The 22,353-nt window shown below is 45.9% G+C and overlaps 1 long non-coding RNA gene across 1 annotated transcript; it reads right to left on the bottom strand.

Annotated features, from left to right (window-relative positions):
- Window positions 1-7,935: 7,935 nt before the first annotated feature.
- On the bottom strand, window positions 7,936-21,738 carry LOC125442245. The gene is made up of 4 exons (XR_007245962.1): window positions 21,728-21,738; window positions 13,311-13,318; window positions 11,649-11,652; window positions 7,936-8,053 (listed from the first exon to the last, which is right to left on the bottom strand). It is a non-coding gene; the product is annotated as an uncharacterized LOC125442245 (long non-coding RNA).
- Window positions 21,739-22,353: the final 615 nt, after the last annotated feature.

Below are 22,353 nucleotides of genomic sequence, written 5' to 3'. Positions count from 1 at the left end.
CTACACAGCTTGATTGAATTCAGCTCCCTGCCCCCCACTTTACCGTGCTGATGATCGGTTTAGCAGGCAGTTGTTTAAATGGACTGTCACATCATGTAAACCAAACATGATGGGTGTTTGAAGATGGAGCCTACAGGAGGTTTTCACACAAATAGCTTGATGGTCCAATGGTAAATAAACAAACACTGGAGATTTTGAAAGAGGCAGTTTTTAATGTTATTTTGGAATGCTCTCTGTTCAGTCATCTGCGAAACCTCTTCTCCATTTTTAAACATCTAGGGAAAGACTCATTTGAGTAACTCTAAGCTGACAATTTCTTCTGAGACCAAGACCTTCGTTTTCTATGGCAGTAGCCACTTTCTGGGCAAAAATGTTAAGACTGAGGATTAACTGCAAATGAAATATGCTGGCTTTATTGCTTCTTTTTCTTAGCGTGTGCCCTGTTTATCCAAACATCTTTCTAAAATTGAACGAATGTCATTAATTGTAACTGGAACGTGCTGGTTTTATTGCTCTTTTTCTTAACATATGTCTTTTTTTACTCAAATTTATTTATGTGAAATTGAATGAATGCCATTAAGGGCAATTTGAATTTGAAACAGCTCTAAATCGCTAGCCTGCCTAGCTAAAAACGAGCTGAATTTCTGCCTGTATTATGCTTTGCTGAAAACAAGTTGAATTTCTGCCTGTGCTGGGCCAATATTGCCTGGAAGCAAGTTGAACCTCTGCCTGTATTATGCCAATATATTAATGAAAATAAGTTAAATGTCTCCTGGAACTGATGAAAGCTTGTGGCTGAAAGCAAATGGAATCCCTGTTTGTTCTATGTCAATATTGGTTGGAAGCGTTGAAGTTCTGACTATCATGTCAATATATTAATGGAAACAAACTTGAATTTCTGCCTGCACTGATGTTGGTGAAGCAAATAAAAAAATAAAGTCTAAAGAACCACAACATAGGCTGAACACTTTATTTTTATACATTATTTTGAGACTTATTCCAGGTCATTGGCCACTCACCCAGGATTCTGTTTTCTATTAACAATTTCTGCTATATGTTCCCTAGTTTGTATTTTGACAGCATATAAACCAGTCGTGATTAAATGTTGCTTTGGAGTAGACTACAGTTTGGCGTTTGCCAAAGTAATCCTTAGGCATGTTAACGGCTGCCATTCTTCTTGAATCATCAGTGTGTCTGAACATGCAGTTTTGCAACAACAACAAAAACGGACATAAGTCTTGTTGAAGGCTTTCACGGCCAGATTCAACTGGTTGTTGTGAGTTTTCTGGGCTGTGTGGCCGTGGTCTGGTAGATCTTGTTCCTAATGTTTCACTTGCATCTGTGGCTGGCATCTTTAGAGGTGTATCATACTTCTTTTATACTTCTCTCTGTGATGCACTGAAGATTCCAGCCACAGATGCAGGCGAAACGTTAGGAACAAGATCTACCAGACCACAGCCACACAGCCTGGAAAACTCACAACAACCAGTGACATAAGTTTGTTCGGCAGGCATGGGAGTCAATTGGTGCTGACCCATAGAGACCTAACGTTTAGCTCACATCTGAGCATCTCAGGGACACAAGATTGAACCCATTCAACACAAAATTTAGTGCAAAATTCATAGCTTCTCTAGCAGACTACAATACTGAGCAAGATGGACCAGCAGCCTGACTCAGTATAACTCAGTTTGTATGCCTTCATGGACTGTAACAGAAAAGAGAAATGGCTCAAAGTCAGTGCTTAGCATGCAGAAAGGCCCAGATTTGATGTCAAGTTAAGATCTGAAGTTTTGGGGAAATTGTGTTTTTTTTTTCTGCTGAAACCCTGGAGAGCCACTGTCAGACGAAGAATACACTCCTGAGCTAGACAGGCAATGCATTCCACACTAGGTTCAAGTGTGTAATAACCTAGTCTTAATCATTTTCAGACTAGCAAATTGACAGTGCCACCTGGGGAAAAGGTGATGTGAAAGAGGTAATCTTCAGATTGCTGCCTTGAAGGGAAACTTGAATTAAAAAGACAGGAATGACACATTTTGTGCCAGTAACCCCCTGCCTGTCAGGTCAAGTCCCAGAAGCTGTGTGTCTCCAGTTATATCCCACTGACAGTATTTAAAAGCAACACTTCTTTCTGTTTCTCTATCACAAAGGAAGATTGGACTCCCAGGAGTAGTCAATCCAGGCAGACAAAGTCAAACTACTAGTGGTAATCATTATGTTTTGAAACTGCAAAGAGAAACATAGGGGGGGAAATATTGTCTAACAGCAGGTGAAGAAGCTTCATTTCATGTGGAGGTGAATGGATTTTCCCAGTCCCGTTTCTTTATTCTGGGATCTTGCGTGCTTGCGTTGCTCTTTAATTTTACTTTACTTAGGAGAATTTCTAATTACAAAACTGGGAGAGGGTACAGTTCTTTCAGTTTACCTCCATCTTCCCTCCACTGCAATCCAGATGTGCATGTCTGCATTGGCAAATCACTGGAAAAAAGACATGTCAGCACAAGTGTCCGTACGGTTCCTTTGTGTGGTGTGTGACTGTTGTACACCTGTGCTTTTGAAAAAGGAGCATGCTACAAATAAGCTGGATGCCATGAGGAAATGAAGGAAGGCAAAGTTGCGGCAAATCACGCATATGAAGCATTCTATTCAAAATTCCCAAAATGAAAACAGCCGATTCCTCATTTATTGTTTGTACTTTGGAAACAGAATCAGGTAGCTTGAAACTCCCAAGTTGCTGGATAGCTTTAAAAAGGGCTTGGACAGATTTATGGAGGAGAAGTCGATCTATGGCTACCAATCTTGATCCTCCTTGATCTCAGATTGCAAATGCCTTAGCAGACCAGGTGCTTGGGAACAGCAGCAGCAGAAGGCCCTTGCTTTCACATCCTGCATGTGAGCTCCCAAAGGCACCTGGTGGGCCACTGCGAGCAGCAGAGTGCTGGACTGGATGGACTCTGGTCTGATCCAGCAGGCTAGTTCTTAAGTTCTTATGCTAAAGACATTCAGATGAGGAGAATTTTGGAAACATTCTTGCACTGTCTGTTATTTCACAAAGTGGACTTCTCTTGTTCGCCAAATGCACAATTTGTTCAAAAGGAAACAACTGTTGACAGAATGTACCATCCTAACAAAACTTAACTTTAACAAATGCCTACTGTTTGCTTGTGATCTAATCTGAACCCAAAGCAGGCCTTTCTGGTAAGCATGCCGAAGCAGCCCTCTGCCCAGTGAAATCTGCAATTGCATCCTTAGCTCTAGTGCACAGCACAAATGTAAATGCCGGTGACATCTCAGGGCTAGGGTAGATGCTTTGAGCACAGAAGATCCCAAGTTCAATCCCTGACATCTCCAGTTAAAGGATCTCAAATGTTGAGAAAGCATCTTCTCTGCCTAAGGCATTGGAGAGCCACTTCTGATTAGACAAGACAATAGTACAAGAGATGCTGCAAATTTCTCAGTGGAACTTTTTGGCACCTGAATTTACCTTGTCCTATGCAATCATGCTGTGAGCCAATCAGGGATATGTTCCGTTAGCTTCAAGCAACAGGTGTGCTACTTAAGATCACCTACTGCAGTGGATAACTTGCTGGGAGGAACTGGAGGCAGCGATAGATGTGATGCATGGCTTCACTTCTGGCCAAAAATTTGGAGGGGCCATCATTACATTGGGCAACACTGTAGGATTTTCCCCCTGAGGGGAACTTAAGTATGTTGTCCCAATGTAATGACATAATTCCTGCAAATAAAAATTATTATCTTGTGAACAGGCAAACAGCCCGTTGATTAATTCACTGCCTGGTCATCACTGTCAAGAAGAAGAAGAGGAAGAAGAAGAAGAGGAAGAGGAAGAAGAAGAAGAAGAAGAAGAAGAAGAAGAAGAAGAAGAAGAAGAAGAAGAAGAAGAAGAAGAAGAAGAAGAAGAAGAAGAAGAAGAAGAAGAAGAAGAAGAAGAAGAAGAAGAAGAAGAAGAAGAAAGAAGTTAAAGGAAGCAAGCAGAAGGAACCAGCAGTTATCTGACCCACGGCTGCACCACCAGCCGGAGGAGGGGAGGAGGGAGGAGGAGAGGAGGAGGGAGGAGGAGGATTTTATAGTAGTGCTCACATTCTTCTTCCCCTATAGGAAGTCTCCGCAAGGTGACTTACATTTTCCCTTGAAATGAAGAAGCCTCGCACCCAGCAGCAGCAAAGCACCAGCGTTAAAACAAAGTGAGGTAGGTGGGGCTGAGAGAGTTCTTGCAAGAACTGAAAGAAAGAAAGAAAGAAAGAAAGAAAGAAAGAAAGAAAGAAAGAAAGAAAGAAAGAAAGAAAGAAAGAAAGAAAGAAAGAAAGAAAGAAAGAAAGAAAGAAAGAAAGAAAGAAAGAAAGTTTTTCTTCCTCTTTGGTGTGTTGCTGTATTTACATTTCCATGAGGCGCAAACATTTTCCAATCAGGCAGCCAGCTAATCTTCTTGTTTAATTTCTCCCATGAGAAGCCAGAATTTTTGCTTTAGAAAGATGTATTCAGCATATCCTTCAGGAGCTCCTTTTTCTAAAAAAAAAATTGGGGCAGAGGTGGAGAAAAGTCTGGTCGCTGTGGCATTCTTAAAAAGCCCACACAAATACTGTGCTGGCCAAGTCTTCACTCTCTTTCCCACCAGTCTTGAAAGTTGAAGGGCCAGCTGGATCCCTGGCCACAATACCTCCAGGAGTCTGCTAACAAACCATCACAGACTGACATGGTTGGAGGAGGTCTGGAGGACATTTCTTCCAAGTCCCCCTACTGAGGCAGGATGTTCTGTGCCCCAAGCAGCTGAAACATATTATTCTTGACATGAGGGCAGCGCAAGATGTTTTGGTGGCTTAGGTAAGACATCCAAAAGGCGCCACCTCCCTATGCCATTCATTAATTGGGGCACATTTGAAGTAGCAATATTTGCTTTAATCATTTGCATCTGTCCTATTTACCAAGGAAAATTCCTGTTTTATCCCCGTCAAGCAAATCCCTCTTTTTGCATTTTGGAAGACAAATTTTATTAGCGTAAATTAACATTGTTTGGGGTTCAACTTCCTTTCAGTCCTCATTTCTCCTGCAACTTTCAGTGTTTACCTGTGAAAATACTGGCATGCCAGCGAACAAAATGGTGATGGAGGGTAAGGGGGTGTGGTCAGACACACTCAGAGGCTGTTTCCGCACGAATGCGGAAGTGGCTGGGTTGGCGTACTCGACGCCGACCCGACGATGCTAGGACCATCCACACTGACGGTCCTAGAAAGAGCCAGGCAGCCGGTGCCGTGGAGCGCCGGCGCCCGGCCGACCCAGCGTGTCCCCGGGCCTCCAGCGCGTCGCCGAGGCCTGGGGACATGCCCCCCTGGCCCTGCGCGCCTGCTCCAGTGGTGCAGGGCAGGGGGGCGTGTCCCCAGGCCTCGGCGACGCACCGGAGGCCCGGGGACAAGGTAAGTACAGGGAGTGAGGGGAGGGGGGAAATGCTGGAAAGCCGCTGCCATTCGCACGGCAGCGGCTTCCAGCTGGCATTTCCTCAACAAGTGCGCTTCCAAGTGCACTGGGGAAACACCAGCGTTTGGACGGGCGGCCAGCGCGAGGGCAGCGCTGCTGCGACGCAGCTGCACCCCCTGTGCGAACGGCGGCCTGGGGATGGCGTTTTTGCCGTCCCCAAGCCGCTGTTTATGGCCCGTGCGGAAAGGGCCAGAGTGAGCCTAGCCCCAGTGGCACTTCCAGCTTCTCAAGAACTGGGGACTCTGCAGATCTGGAAAGTGATATTAGCAATGCCTGTTGCCTTCTCCTGCACCGCTAGCTACAGCAGTGTTGTCAGCATCTCTGTTTTTGGGGGAGACATCTGGACCTGGGTGCCAAGCAAGGTCTGATCTGCCTCTGTTTGCATGCATGGTAGTTGGGGCTGACCTTAATATTATGTGATAAAACCAAGGGAGGGTTCTCATGTTATACGTTTGCACTAGACCTGACGAAATAACGTGTGGGTCATCAATTTGAGAACAGAAATGCTGAATCCCTATTTGAGTGGGTTACGTGCCATCAAGCTGCTTCTGACCTAGTGACTCTACGAATTAATGATTTTCAAAATGTTCCATCATTAACAGCTTCAATGTATTGAAGGCTTTCACGGCCAGAATCACTGGGGGGTTGTGTGGTTTCCGGGCTGTATGGCTGTGTTCTAGTAGCAATTTCTCCTGATGTTTCGCCTGCATACATGGCTGGCATCTTCAGAGGATCTGATGGTGGTAAAGCAAATGGAGTATATATACCTGTGGAATGTCCAGGGTGGGAGAAAGAACCATTTGCCTGTTAACAAGTGTAGAGGGTGCAATTAGCAAGCTTGATTTTCATGTGTCCCGTGGGATCCACCCATTTAGCATGTGAGTAACCATGAAGATAGCATAATCAATAGTGAGGGCATGTGCATTGTAGGAGCCCGGTCTTTTGATCCATTTCTTTGCTTACTGCCTAGAGTGGTGGGTGGTGTTCTGGGTGGTGTTCACCTTAACAGCTTCACTCAGGTCTTTCAAACATGAAGCCACGGCTTTTTTTACTGAGCCCCTATTTACACCAGAGAAAGACAGGCATATTTATTTTGGCATATGCTAGTGTCTACACTACAACATCCTCACGATTCTAGGACCACGTAAACGTGTTTATTCTCCCCCCCCCATATATTTTTGTTTTTCAGATTTTCACCCCTCCTGTTGTTTTTCCCCATGTTCCTCACTTTGTTTTATTCTTGTCATTTTAAGGACATTTCTATGCCACCTGGATGTCATTTATATACTACAGGCCATTTGTATAGGGGAAAAAATGCCCTCAATTTTATTGCTCACTTTACTGTGGAATTTTGGTGAGGAAATGTTGTCCTAAGCTCCTTGAAAACATAGGAGGGGCTCCGGGTTCTGAACGGAACCAGAGCCATTGAGACATTCCATTAGATCTCTGAGCGAGAACAGCGTACCTTTGTCTTGACTGAACTTTAGGGAATGCATTGATAGGTGCGTCCAATTAGCGAGAGCGGTTCGGTTAGAAAGAAAGAGGTTGATGCAACCTGTCTGCCATTTACCCGAGGAGCTGCAAATGTGCTAACTACTCCGCGGCCTCCCCTCTCAAATGCAATAAGGCTGTTAGTGAGCCTCAAGCTGTGGAGCTCTTCCAAGCAAAGCTGTCAGCAGGCTCCTGCCACGACAGGCAATTGAGAGAGCTTTGCCGAGCTGAGTCCTGCTGGGTCAGTTTTGCTCACTTGATTGCTGAAAGGCTGTTTTTGCACCCATCCATCTTGTCAGATTTTATCAACTAATCAACACCTGCTGCTGTTTGGGCCTGGAAAGAGGGGAAAAAACCCTGAAGTCTATGGTATTGCAACAGTTTTTTGAGGGGGCAGGTGACTTTTCAGGCATGGAAGAGTTTGATTTCAATTTCGATTTCGAATACCTTTAATGTAGGCTGACCAGCCGTCCCGCTTTTGGCGGGACTGTCACGCCTTTAAACAATTTGTCCCTTCAAATTTGTTCTGCAAATTGTCCCGATTTTTTGGGAGGCTGCTGCACTGCCTTTTGGGGCGCAAGGCAGTGCCGCAGCCTCCTGTGTGCACGGGCTTCTGGGGCTTGCCGTTTCGAGCTCTGTCACAGGGCACTTCCCCCATTTCGGATCCCAAAGGTGACCATCTGGTCACCTTACTTTAATGGCATATAAATAGTTTAACATTAACACTGCAAGATAATAACAGCCTTTACAGCTTCTCACGAGTTAAAATAACACCATTTAAAAATTTAGCCCCCACTTCGAACAGCTCGCAGTTATGGCTGTTTAAAAGATATACAACCTTCTGTTTATCTGTAATGCCTTCACTTCCATGCAGGGAGGGGATTATGTGCTTCTTCCTATCTATCTCATAAAAAGGACAATTCAACAGCATGTGAGACACTGTTTCCACAGAACCCATGCCACACAGGCATTTCCTTTCTTTATGTGGAATTCCAAGGTGGCGTCCAAGGCTAAAGGAAGTAGGCAGGACATTACACCTAGCTAAAATGATTGCTCTACGCCACCGGGCCTGCATAGAAGAGTTTTTCTGCTCATATAATATTAGTTTGGCTAGAGCCTGGGGATCAAGTGTCCGATTAGTTATGAAACACCCAACCGGTTTTCAATTATGATGCACTGGTAAAGAGTTCTTTGCAACCCACTTGGTCAAACATTAATGAATTCAATGTTGCATTTTCAAAAGGATTAACAAATGGCATTGTTTTAAAGTATATATCCGGGCCCACTAAGTGAGGGCGTATACTTGGAACAAACTTAGCTCATGAGGAACATCTGTTATCTGGATCCCAGAAGGAAAAAAGGCCAGGCCAAAGGCTTCTATTGATGCTTCATATTTTGGCTTTTCTTTCCTTCAAAAGGCTCAGAGCATCCGCAGGTATCCTTGTTTCATTTTTTTTGGTTCTCACAATATCCATGCAAGGTAGGTTGTGTTGAAAGAAAGAAACTTGCCCAGAGCTCCTCCCCTGTTAGACTTACTGGGCAATCTTCCAGCTCAGACTCTCAGCCTCTGCCACCACTTTTTGATACAATGGGAGCAAAAATGGGGGTGAAGTGATGTCACAAATTTCGGTTGTACTCAGGGGTGATATCATGACACTGGGAATCTCTCAAATTTCTATATTCAAAATTTGACATCCCACCTTTCCAAAGATCTGTGCGGCATAAAATAACCAACAGACAATAAACATATTCAGATATTGGGCCTTTCCCCACTTACCTTAAGCCCCACGCTACTCTCCTGAAGTAGCACGGGGTCCCGGGGCACTCCCCACAACAGGGGCGGCGACAGCGCAGCTGCCTCAACGCTGCCCCTCTCGCGCCCCCTCAGCACGCGGCATCCCTGACGCTCTTGTAATGGCGCCTTTCAATGACCCCGCATTGTGGGGACACCCGGGCGTGCGCCAGGGATGCCGCATGCTGAGAGCAGCACACGGCATAGGGGGGATCCTCGAGAGTGGGGAAACGCCCATTGTCTAGTTGATCAATGAACACTGCAATATGACTCCACAATATCAATGAACATCCCATCAAACCGACACATGCAGCACAAGTGACATAAAGTACATGTCATTGCACATGAAGCACTACCTGCAGTATCCATAACATGAAGCACCGCTTCTCATTTCAGGCAACCTCAAAGCTTTGGGACAGGCAAGAATCCTGGCAGGTAGTGGGGCAGGTGTGGCAGGTGACCCAGTTTTCATGAACTCCCCCTTTTCTTTTTTTGCTACCGAACCACAACTGGCTTATGGTAACCCCTGCTGGGGTTTCCAAGGCAAGAGCTTTCAAAGGTGTTTTGCCATTGCCTGCCTCTGCATCATGATCCTGGCATTCTTTGGAGGTCTCTATCCAAACATTAACCAGTACTGACCCTGCTTAGCTTCTGAGATCTCACAAGATCAGGCTAGTCTGGGGCTAACCCCCTTACTTACTTGCAAAGCACAAAATCTCACAGCTGAACAGTTCTCAGAGTATAAACAATTTGACAGGTTTAACCTCCCTCTGACAATTCTCCCTCTATCCCCCTGCCCCATGTTTCATATTTTTCAGCAAAAGTGGTAAGAAAGTCCCCTCAAGTTTATGGACAATGGCCCTAGTCTGGACATGGCCCTAATATTCACATTTAAGTATCCACAGATGGAGTCATGTTGACTATTACATATGATTGTAAGAAATGAACTAAAAAAATCGCTCGTGCTTCATGGGAAACTCATAAGCCCTCCTCTCCCCCCTCAGCTTAACACCTAGTATTCATAATAGATACATGACTTTCTGAACATACAGGTTCCATTTTGCTTTCACAGCTAATAGCTATTGGTAGACTTATCTCTAGGAATTAGTCTAATCCTCCTCTTAAGCCATCTAAAGTACAGCCAGCTGTGGCAATGAATTCTATACATTAATATGAAAAGAATGAAAAGAAAAAAAAATATTTTGTCTGCTCTTGTCTGTTCAATTATATCCGCACTCAGCAGCGAGTACTTGAAAGTCATAACAAAATCTACTCTGATCTATTTTGGAATCAGCAGAATGTAATTGCTAGTGCCATTTTTTTTCCTTTCATGACCACTAATCAAAAGAATCCCTTCTTGAATGTAGCATCAAAATTTCCTGCACAGAGCTTTCACACCCTTCTGTGTGAACCTTCTGTGTCAAATATTAGCAGGGCATGTACAATGCTTAATTTATTGCCCCTGTTATAGCAACTGAGATCGCCCCCCCACCCCGAAAATATGAATGGAAGGACAGAATGTTTTTGTGCTTAAAAGACTAAGTGAAATGATACTTTGAATATGCGTACCATATCAGGCACTGGAGAAATGGTGTTTCCATTAACTATGACTAGGCCAGTTTTTATGAATCAGGATCTGGTGGAACCATTACCTGCAGCTATTACTTTTAGGAATTTTTGTACCAGGATAAGCTTTTGCTTTAAATGTCCCCAGTGCTTGGGCCCTAAAGTAAACCACTGTGAAAGCTGCAGTTCCTAAGTTGCAAGGAATAATTCATCTTTTTGACAAAGGGAAAGGAAGCTGTAACAACATCGTGGAATTGTGGCAAAAAAATGGCCCCCCCAGGCACCTTGTTCTACCATGGGAAATGTGGAATTTACTCAACTGGTCCATATGTCTCAAACCACTAGAGCTCAAGGAGCAGTTACCCTTTTTATTTCTTATTCAGCCCCTCCCCCAACACATACAAGCTTCTTTTGTACTGTCACTAGCAGCTTAAAAGTATGATGTATGCATATCTAGTCACCTACAACCCAGACAATATTTCTGTATCTAAAGGAGCAGCAGCGGCATAGTGGCTAAGAGCAGGTGCAGTCTAATCTGGAGGAACCATGGACATGGTCAAGGTCTAGGGTGCACACCTCCCCCCCCCACAGACTCCCCCTGCTGGCTGGGTTCCCGGCCAGCAGCCTGCAATCTCTTCTGACCTTCCCTCTGGGCAGACCAGAAGAGACTGCAGTCCTGGTCTCAGAGACCACTGAGGCCAGGGGGTGGGGCTTGGGGAGCAGGAAGGGGTGGACCTCAGTGATTATAAAAGAAAGTCTCCGAGGCCAGGAGTGCAGTCTCTTCTGTCCTGCCCGGAGTGTACCATGGTACCCCTTGTCCCTAGGCAGATACGCCACTGTCTTTCACTCCCAACTGATGGCAAGAAGATCCTGGAACCCTAACCTAAAGAGCAGCAGTGGCGTAGTGGTTAACAGCTGGTGCATTCGAATCTGGAGGAACCGGATTTGGTTCCCCGCTCTGCCGCCTAAGCTGTGGAGGCTTATCTGGGGAATTCAGATTAGCCTGTGCATTCCCACACACCCCAGCTGGGTGACCTTGAGCTAGTCACAGCTTTTTGGAGCTCTCTCAGCCCCACCCATCTCACAGGGTGTTTGTTGTGAGGGGGAAGGGAAAGGAGATTGTCAGCCCCTTTGAGTCTCCTACAGGAGAGAAATGGGGGATATAAATCCAACTCTTCTTCTTCTTCTTCTTCTTTTTCTTCTTCTTCTTCTTCTTCTTCTTCTTCTTCTTCACCCCTTTTTCTAAAAAAATAAGAACCACTCGCTTTTTCTAAACCACCATGAATGTAATGGAACCTTTGGAAACCTCACTGATTAGAGTAATTCAGATCCAGGCCTTCTGTTTGTGCCTTGGTAAGGATGTGCTAAGCTGGCTTTTATGTGGGCACATACCAACCATCACAACACCAATAAAACTAATTTCTGGCATGCTTAAATCAACAAGTAGCCTTGGTGCAAGAAAGCCTAAATACTCAGCAGGGAAGGTAGCTACCATGGAAGCAATATGACCCAGGGTTCTAGGATGCTGCTAAATATGCTCCCAACAGTGTTCCAGTGGGACAGGTCAATTCCTCATGAGGACTCAAGGAATCTGGAAAACTTCATGGATTGGGGTCCCTGATACCCAGGATACTTCTCTTTTAATCTCTGGCTCATTCCGCACATGCAGAATAATGCACTTTCAAACTGCTTTCAGTGCTCTTTGAAGCTGTGCGGAATGGCAAAATCCACTTGCAAACAGTTGTGAAAGTGGTTTGAAAATGCATTATTTTGCGTGTGTGGAAGGGGCCTCTGAGAGAAAGCTGGACTAAAAATGATGTCAACAGACGAATGCCAGCTGTAAGGGAGAAATGCAAGCCTTGAAGAGATATTCTGGACACTAGTACCCCAACTACTTCAAGAATCTCTTCAGGGTAAAAGAAGAGTGCCATTCCAAGATTTGTGGGTGGGGTTTGGGGACCTTGCAAGGGAATGGAGGAGATTCAGTTGCTGTTGTGCTCCACTGATGCCATTCAGATGATGGAGTTTCCAAATTTTGGCATTGAGCTTGGGAAAATAAACTGAGTGATTAAAAGGAAAGAAAAGAAAAGAGCTTATATTAGCTGATCCCATTCTGAATTGAGCTAAGAGGAGCTCACTCACCATGACTCATGACTCAGCACATTCAGAGCACATTTTGTTCATCTACAGCCCTTCTCCATTTTCTCATTAATCCTTGCAATGGTTCTGCAAAGCAGACTGTAAAAAGAGAAGTGGTGGTGTAGTGGTTAAGAGCAGGTGTACTCTAATCTGGAGGAACCGGGTTTGATTCCCCACTCTGCTGCTTGATTACCATCTTCATAAAATGGGTGCTTTGGAGGGTATAGCACTGTACTCCACAGGTCCCTGGCCCTAAATCTTCAGGAGTTTCTAACCCAGGATTTGACAACTCTACTCCCCTAACCCTGCCAGTGGGGACGTGGCAACCCTATGTAGAAACAATGTACTGCTTTCTCTTCACACACACTTCTTGTGCTATAAGATTTTAGCAAACTCAAAGGCATTGCATCCAAATTCTTATTTACAACAACATCTGTTATTTTGAAGCTCAGCATCGGAATGCATGGGAGGTGTCTTTTCAGCCAATGAAAGCAATCAAATAGCACATCCTTGCACAACTCCCAGTGGTTTCCAATGGAGCTGGCGCATTGAGATGTTCCTAGGTGTTCAGAGTCGCCATTGGCTTGTAGATGCTGGGAATACTATGTGCTGCCATTTGTGTTGGGAAGGAGTGAAATAAGTGACTCCAGCTGAGTCCTTCTACGTTGGAACCAAAGTCCATTTGAAATCCTTGGAAGAGCCTTGAGCTGAGTATTTATGCCACCAGATGACTCTGTTTAATAAAAGATCCTTTCCCCAGCACAGACTGTTGCTAAAGGACTCAAGGCCAATCGATGAAGCTACAGGCACAGGTATACAGAACAAAAACAGCAGGAGCTGTCTCTGCCATTTATCTGCTGTGCTACTCTGAGTCGAGGGGGCAGAGGCATTAACCAAATGTTGATTCCGATCCCAGTCTAAAGTAAACATCAGGGGAAAAAAGAAGGAGGCTCTTAATGGCTTCTCCAAACAGTCCAGCTTCGCTTGAAAAAACAAAAACAAAACAAACCCAAGATGGAAATTTTAATTTTATAAGATGGGTGGTTTTAAACGCCGCAGTGGCCAACTCCTACTGGGAAAGTACGAGGCTGGAGCCAGAAGGCCTGCTTTTAATGCACTCAAAGGAGCTGTCCTGTCTTTAACTGTTGTACCATAGGAGTGTTCCTCGCAAGAAGAATAACCTAGAAAACAATGAGTCTACTCATTAAATTGCTCCCCCCTTCCCCCGGCTTAATCTTTCTAATGCCTGCAGAGACACCAGAAAAAAAACATTCCTGTGCTACAGAAAACCACCGTCCAGGTATTTAATGCCTTCAGCCTACACCTCTGACCTGGAAGTCCTTTCTATAATCTGAGATATGAGATCATTATTACTAAGGTGACTACTACATTGTTACCCCTAATAGGAGCAATACCGTTAGCAGTGTGGGTGGTCTTACTTGCACAAAGAGACTCAACCGTATCAAATGTTCACAGGGAAATGTTTTCAGAATGAAAAATAGGTAATGTCAGGGTTCAAAAGATTATCTAGAAATCCCTCAAAACCAGTGGCATAAGAGGACTAAATGGTGCCCAGGGGCATGACTGCCTTCCAGCATGCCCCCCTGCCCAGCTTCCTGTGCCTCCCGCCCCATTTATGGGAGCCAGCAGGAAGGCTAGGGAGGTTGGGGGTCAGGGGGAGCTCGGACAGGTGCCGCCGCCGCAGGCCAGCTCCTGGGCTTCTGGGCCTGGGTAGTGCAAAAGCCGACCTATCAGGAGGGTGGGGCACCACGGTGGGCAACTCAGGTGGGTACTGTGGCCACCTGCCACCTAGTCCTGCAGGCTGGGAGGGGGCAGGGCTCGGTGGCGTGCAACTCGGCGGGGGGGCTTGGTGGCAGGGCTTGGTGGCATGTAGCTTACTCGGAGCCCCCCCACATGAACAAATGGCGTGCGCCTGGGGACACGAGATATCCCACATTCCCATTAGAGGTACAACACTGCTCAAAACTGTATCTCCTTTTTAAAAATATTAGCTCACTTCCGATTCAGCCCTGACCTGAGGGGCTCAGGCTAACCAGTTCTCATCAGATCGTGGGAGCTAAGCAGGGTTAGTTCTGGCTTGTATCTGGATGAGACTCCAAAGGAAGTCCAGGGTCACTACCCCAAGATAAGCAATGGCAAACTACTTCTGAACATCTTGTGTCTTGAGAATTGTATAAGATCTTCATAAGTTAATTGTGAGTTGGGAACTCTTTCCACAACTATCATCTTCTGTTTGAAGGCTTTGAAACCCTTTTAAAAATAATGTTGTTCTTCCTGACCCATGAACCAGAATATCAGGAAGCACTTGGCTAGACAACTGATACATTTATATCCTTACAACAACCCTCTGAGGTGGGTTAAGCTAATACATAGTGTCTGGCCCAAGGTTACGTCATGGGAGCAGTCAACCCAAGTCTTTCTACTCCTACCCTAGTACTCTAATCACTACACTCAATTGGGTTGGGAGCTATAAATCCGATGACTCGCGTGGTACCTAGACATTAACAATGGTGAGGCTTCATTATAGATGCTAGAAGTCTGTCTAAATTGAACAGTACCCCTTGGCAGGACATAGTCCCTTCCACAGACCAAAGCTTTGGCATGGAATTCTTCTCCGTTTTATGTTCCGAATCATGGTTTGGCCTCAGCAGGCATTTTGTAACAGGTAGCAGCTGCAGAGCTTGCAACACAGTCCAGATGGCATTGGCAAGTGTTTCACACACAGAGTAAATTGCAAAGGTTTGTTAAAGCAGCATAGGCTGAACATTGTGACACGGGGGTGCACTTTCAAACCTACACATTCTCATGGCTCTCTTGTGGAGTAGCCATGGTCCTTTCCACATTCTCAAGTTAAACTGCAGGGCTTTCACACCATGGAGGAGAAGTCAATTTATGGCTACCAATCTTGATCCTCCTTGATCTGAGATTGCAAATGCCTTAGCAGACCAGGTGCTCGGCGGCAGCAGCAGCAGCAGCAGAAGGCCCTTGCTTTCACATCCTGCAGGTGAGCTCCCAAAGGCATCTGGTGGCTCAGGCTAACCAGATCTCATCAGATCTTGGGAGCTAAGCAGGGTTAGTTCTGGCTGGTATCTGGATGAGACTCCAAAGGAAGTCCAGGGTCACTATACCAAGATAAGCAATGGCAAACCACTTCTGAACATCTTGTGCCTTGAGAATTGTATAAGGCGTGGCGTAGGAGGTGTAGTGGTTAAGTAGTGGCGTAGGAGGTTAAGAGCTTGTGTATCTAATCTGGAGGAACCGGGTTTGATTCTCCGCTCTGCCGCCTGAGCTGTGGAGGCTTATCTGGCAAATTCCGATTAGCCTGTACACTCCCACACACACCAGCTGGGTGACCTTGGGCTAGTCACAACTTCTCAGAGCTCTCTCAGCCCCACCTACCTCACAGGGTGTTTGTTGTGAGGGGGGGAAGGGCAAGGAGATTGTAAGCCCCTTTGAGTCTCCTGCAGGAGAGAAAGGGGGGATTTAAATCCAAACTCTTCTTCTTGTTCATAAGACTAGATCAGGGGTAGGGAACCTGCGGCTCGAGAGCCGCATGCGGCTCTTCTGCCCTTGCACTGCGGCTCCACGAGCCGCGCCACCGGCCCCATCCTTGCTCGCCCTGCTCACCATGGCTACTTTCAGCGGTCAGATGGGGTCAGCGCTGGCGTTCCCCTCTCCACCTCGCCCTGTTGGAGGCGGGATGGAGTGCTTCCTGGTGGCTGGCGAGGCCGAGCCACCGGCTTCATCCTTGCCCACCCTGCAGGCAACAGGGCGGGCGCATCCATGCGCTTCTCAGAATGAGCAGAGTAAAAGGTAAAAAAAAAAACCCAATATATATAGTGTTATCTTTATTTATAGTGTTATCTTTATCTTTATTTGTGGCTCCCAAGTGTTTTCTTTTCCCGTGGAAAACGGGTCCAAATGGCTCTTTGAGTGTTAAAGGTTCCCTACCCCTGGACTAGATGGACTCTGGTCTGATCCACCAGGCTCTTACTTATGTTCTTATGTTCTTATTCCAAGGAGCCTTCCTGTAGCCTAAGCAATCTTATTCCTAAAGAGGAAATGCCAGTGAAGCTAGAGGGAGGTTTCAAACTCCGTCCAGCGGAGTGGGAGGTCAGGGGTAGGATCCACCCTACTTAACCTTTAACAAGTTCATATTTTGCTTTTCAGTTTCAACATCTGTAAATATCTTGCCAGGTTGAGCAACAGGCTGTGTAAAGGCGCCCTGGCCATCTTGCCTATCCAGCAGAGGGGAGCCCAATGCTGGCATCAAATGTAGGCTCCATAGATCAACTGTAACCAATCAAACCAGATTTATGAGTGTGGGATTCAGCGCTCGCATTCCTCAACACAAATGGAAATCTTATTTTAGATGTTTAGGCGGACCCTTACAAATATGTACTGCATGCTTAAACAATGTCATGTGTGAGGTGGCTCTGGCATTGTCTTGGTAGAAGAAATCGGATTTTGCAGGAAAGAGGCGGATCAGGGAGGAGTGGAGTGAATTGCCACTAAGTGGAAAACCAGGACAAAGCAGGGGAATTTGTCTTGAATCCAGATTAGACATTCTCAAGGATGCTGCAATTTTTTCTGGGCACACCAGCGGTATGCACCCTTTTCGTCCGTGTGTTGTCGATTTGGCTTTAAAAGCTGCAGACATTGATGAAAAAGCTGGAAAATATCGCCTTTTTTGAACCTGTTTGGGTCTTTCAAAGCCCAACTCAACACATTCCCAGCAGCTGAGCTGAAGGCGGGGATCAGCTTAGCAGACCCCCGCATTCAGCTGTGCTAGCTGCCCCACTATCTCTGAAGCCTGCTTGGGCTTCGGAGGCAGCACGGGAGAGCTGAGTGCAAGGATCAGCTGAGCTGACCCCTGTATTAAGCTGCTGTGCCTGCCCCCACTACCTCTGAAGCCCAAGGTCAAATCCCCACTTGAAATTTGCACGCAGATCCAAACCTGTTCGTTGTGAAACCGTGTCCTCTTCAACGGAGTTTCTCCCTCCCCACCGAGCACACAGCAGACACACCCGGTTGCAGAACTCTTAGCAATCCCCACTACCAGGCGAGCTCACTTCGCCGGTCTCCCCTGATTGGCTGGCATGCCTTGATGGGGTGGGACCTTTTCCCACTGTGGAAACGTAAATTGTAGGGGCATGATAAAAAAAAATAGCGTGTAAAAGTTTAACGTTTAACTGTTTAATTGTGCAAACAGTTAATCATTACCTGTGTAAACCATTAACGATTCAAAGTTTAACTGTTTAACGTTTGCATCCTCTTTTGCTGGCCAATCGCAAAAGCAGGAATGAAACCAAGGAAAGGCTGCGCGCACATCGCAGCACTGATTGGTTGCCCAAATTCCACATCACACTCCAGGGTGGGAAACGAGTCACGGTTTCAACCCTCATCCCTCCCCTCAGATCAGCTCTGAACCATGTTAATGGGGTGTATGCCACTTGCAACCAGGTCCTGCTGGAATGCGGATTAACAGGGAGAACGAGCGCCAGAATCAGAATCTGCCACGCAAGTAATGGGGAGGTTGTCCCTCAAACCTGGTTAGTTTGTGTTCTGAAACCTGGCTAAGACAGTAGTGGGGATTCGACCCAAGTTGCTCCTTTAAATTGCCACCATTTTGGAAGGGTGTCAATACACACACACACACACACACACACACACACAGAGAGAGAGAGAGAGAGAGAGAGAGAGGGAGAGAGGGAGAGAGGGAGAGAGAGAGAGAGATCAGCAACATGCTTTATATTTTTCCACTTTGGGCAGATTATCCAGTAAATTGTGTTGAAGGAGATCACTTGGCTAACCCCCGCCCGCCCCCCCCCCAAAAAAAAGTTCCAGCAGAAACTGAGAAATCAAGTAAAATATCCAATTCTTGCTTAGGGTTTCCCCCTGTTAAAAACTGAGCCATAGAAACTCTGGACCCCATAGCTCCTTTGGGTTCTATAATGTCTATGACATGTTGGTGTCTGTCTAGCCTCCTTCTCTCTGCACCTGGTTATTCTTGTTTCTGCCCAACCCCCATTTCTTTTTTTTGTCCAGGTAGAAAATCTACGTGACATGTTCTTAATAAAGCTTTCTGGCCTCCTTTTCAGCACAGATGAAGAGCTAACAAAGACTGCTGAGCTCCCATGTATGTCAGGCCAGCACTGAGGGTTTCCATGCAGATGTGGAGCCCAGCCAGTATGAACATCAACTTTGGCTCAGGAGGTGAGAGCCTGAGCTTTCAGCCAGCTTGAGAAAACATCTGGCCAAGCTCTGGTGCTTCATATAGATAAAAAATGTACATATGTTGCGGGCAGCTGGTGAACGTTGAGTTATTTAAGGCCATTGTCTCCCATTCTGCTTCCAGGAGAAGAGTCCCAGGCAATCATTCCTAGGAGGGAGCAAAAACATTTGCGAGGCATTTCTACAAGTAACATCAGAAGATGTTGCCCAAGAGTGAATTTGTTCAAGAATACCTTCCTGTCCTTGCCTAAAGGCTCATCCCCTCACTGACAATGTTCTGCTCCAATACATGTTGTGGTGCTGGGTTCACTTCTGCCATACATTTCATACAGGGATGCCTTCTTGGAGAAGTGCCTTCTGGAAGGTTGAGCCATTACTGTGAATGAAGGGGCAGACAAAGAAAGAAGGGATGTCCATGCCAATTTCCACCAGACACGTGTAATGGTGGTTAGCTGCTGTGACCTGGATGGCCCAAGCTAGCTCAATCTCATCAAATCTTGGAAGGTTAGCAAGGTTGGCCCAGTTTAGCGTGTGAATGGGAGCAGAGGCGAAGGTACCAGGGGACCGGGGGGGGGGGTGCGCATTGCACCAGATGCCCCCTTGTGGGGGACACAAAAATTGCAGGTTTGTTTGCTTTTTTGGTATTTTTAGTGTTTTTTTCAGTTTTTGGCCTGCAGGGGGGCAATTTTTAGGCTAGCAGCACCACAATTTCAGAGATTTTTTGGGAGGCTCTCCTGTTGATACCACCCAAGGTAGGTGAGGTTTGGTTTAGGGAGTCCAAAGTTATGGACTCCCAAAGGGGGTGCTCCCATCCCCCATTGTTTCCAATGAGAGCTAATAGGAGATGATGGCTACACTTTTGAGGGTCCTTAACTTTTGACCCCCTGAACCAAACTTCACCAAAACTGGGTGGTATCATCAGAAGAGTCTCCTAAAGATACTCTGAAATTTTGGTGTTCCTAGCTTAACAATTGCATGCCTGACAGCAGGCATCCTCCAAATTTCTCCGGATTCTCCTTTTAAATCCACCCCCCTTGGCATGGATTTAAAGGGAGAATGTGAGGTCCCCAGTTAAAACAACATTGAAAAATGATGTTGTTTCAGGGTGGGGGATAATCCACCACAAAATAGCATCACTTTCAATGTTGTTTTAACTGGGGACCCCAGACTCTCCCTTTAATGTGGATTTTAAAGGAGAATCTGGGCTCCCCAGCTTAAACACCATTGAAAGTGATGCTGTTTGGGGGTGGATTTCAGCATCACAGTGGCTGCCCATGGGGAGGGGGGTCGCAAAACTCAGATTTTGCACTAGGCTCCATTTTCCCTAGCTACGCCTCTGAATGGGAGACCAACAAGAAGGTCCAGAGTTGCTATGCAGAGGCAGGCAATGGCAAACTACCTCTGATCTTCTCTTGCCTTGAAAGCCCTATTGAGTTACCATACGATGGTTGCGGTTTGATGGCACTTTCAACCAATGATGGCTGGATGCTCCTTGTTTCCACAGCTGTTCGATATCCAGTGTCAAACTTTCTTTCCTGACCCCTCCTCCTGCGACGGGAGACTAGTCCTCATGAAACAACTCAGGAGCAGAAAGGCAGAATTTCTCAGCCAGTTGCTCCAGTGTGATTACTGGCATCAACAGGCAGAAAGTAGCATCCACAATAGATAGGGGACTTGCAGGCAGGGGTGGTGGGGGTGGTGCTGTAATATTATTCACCCAGCAAACCACACCTGTATATATACCACAGTCAAATATTGAGGGAGGTTAATGTTGAAATTCTATGCTTGTCAGCTAAACCAAGAACAGCTGCTTTTGCTTACCTTCCTTCCCCCTTTTAATACATCTTTTCCATCTAATGCTCGTCTCCTTAACATGCTGCACTTATCACCAGGGTAACTGATAAACAGTCGGCTAACACAGTGGCTTTGCGTCTTCTCAGCTGGCTTGAGTTCATCCGGTCTTGGGAATTCTTTCCTGCTCCCAGAGAAGGGAAAAATCCATTTCATCCTACGTGAGGACACAAAAGACTGAATTCAGAAGGTTGGAGGCTCTGTGCCTTTCTCCAAATGGGTCCCACATTCTGAGAACCAGAATTCTACCTTGAGCAGTTGGAAATGAGGGGTTTTTTTGGTTGTATGACTCCTTCCCAGGAGACCATTCCAAGCTTACAGCACCCTAGATCTCACCACATAGATTGCTGTTTATACAAACTGCTTAAACATCACTCAGGAATCTTCTTGGTTTGCTGTAAGCAAAAAAGTTTGTCTGCTGACTAATGAAAAAGGGACTTTATTTATCTGAAGGGGCTGTTAAGGGAAGATGATAATCAAGTTGGACAACAGCAGCATTCCAAATCCACTACCATCAAGATATATCTTCCACAGTCAAATTTAACTTTTAGAGCACATTAATCAAAATTGTGTGCCTTAGAGTCACAACTCATGAAGACCCCGGGTGTATGGGAGATGAGGAGAGGTGTTTTGCCATTGTCATATTCTGCATAGCAACCTTGGACATCTTTGGTGGTCTTCCATCCAAATTCTAACCATGGCTAGCTCTGCAGTTTACAAATTGTGAGGAGATTGAGCTAGTCAGGGTTATTCACATCCTCCATGTCTTCACCAAAGAAGGCAATATAGACAAATTTGCGTATGGTTGAATAATGGGACAGATAGCAGAAAATAGGGACAGTTCGATGCTATGGCCACATATCAATCAACCAGTCCTTCTAATATTTACCCTGCCCTTCCTCCAAGGAGTTCAGGGCAGCTTTCATGAGTGGATTCCATATGTATCATCATACACAACATATGTATCATTGGTTGCAGTCATTATAAAGGACCCTGTTTTCCTTTATCCTGTTCACATGTGTGCCATGCAGGCAGTGGGTGGAGCCCATGGAAACACCTTTGCACAGAGATGCTTCTCTCTCTCTCTTTCTTTTTCACTCTCTAATTTCCTGCAATACATGCATAGCTGCACAGGCATACAGAAAGGTACCCCTGTGGCCATGCCAATTGTCCCACAACCCAATCAGCTGCACCTGCGTAGCTGTGCATGTGCAACACACAAAAGAAAGGGAACAGGATATCCTTGCAACTGTTGGACAGGGATGAATGTGTTGCTGTAGATCAGTCATACTCACTAGAAAACATGCTTGAGGGACTTTGTACACTGTTGGGTGCTCACAGAATCTGCCCCCAGTCTGCTGAGAGACTGCACAGAATGGCAAGAAGGTGAATTCTCTTTGACAGTGGACAGTGGGAACTTAAATTGAATGGGTGGAAGGGAGGGAAGTAAAGAGACTTCTGCCTGCTGTGTTTACGCGGGAGGACCTCCAACCCAGGATTGTGCAAAAGGATCACTGGTTTATCGATTTTCGAAAATCTCGGGTTAAGGGAAATAAAATGAGCCAAACTCATTTTGGGAAAGGGACCTGTGCGAAGTTTCCCCCAACTGTTTATATCATAGGTGTCAAACTCGTGGCCCTCCAGATGTTATGGACTACAGTTCCCATCATCCCCTGTCAGCATGATGCTGGCAGGGGATTATGGGAACTGTAGTCCATAACATCTGGAGGGCCACGAGTTTGACACCTGTGGTTTATATGATGTCC

The sequence above is a fragment of the Sphaerodactylus townsendi genome, linkage group LG12 (assembly GCF_021028975.2).
Source record: "Sphaerodactylus townsendi isolate TG3544 linkage group LG12, MPM_Stown_v2.3, whole genome shotgun sequence".
Classification (NCBI taxonomy): Eukaryota; Metazoa; Chordata; class Lepidosauria; order Squamata; family Sphaerodactylidae; genus Sphaerodactylus; species Sphaerodactylus townsendi.
This window is presented reverse-complemented; position numbering and strand designations above follow the sequence as displayed.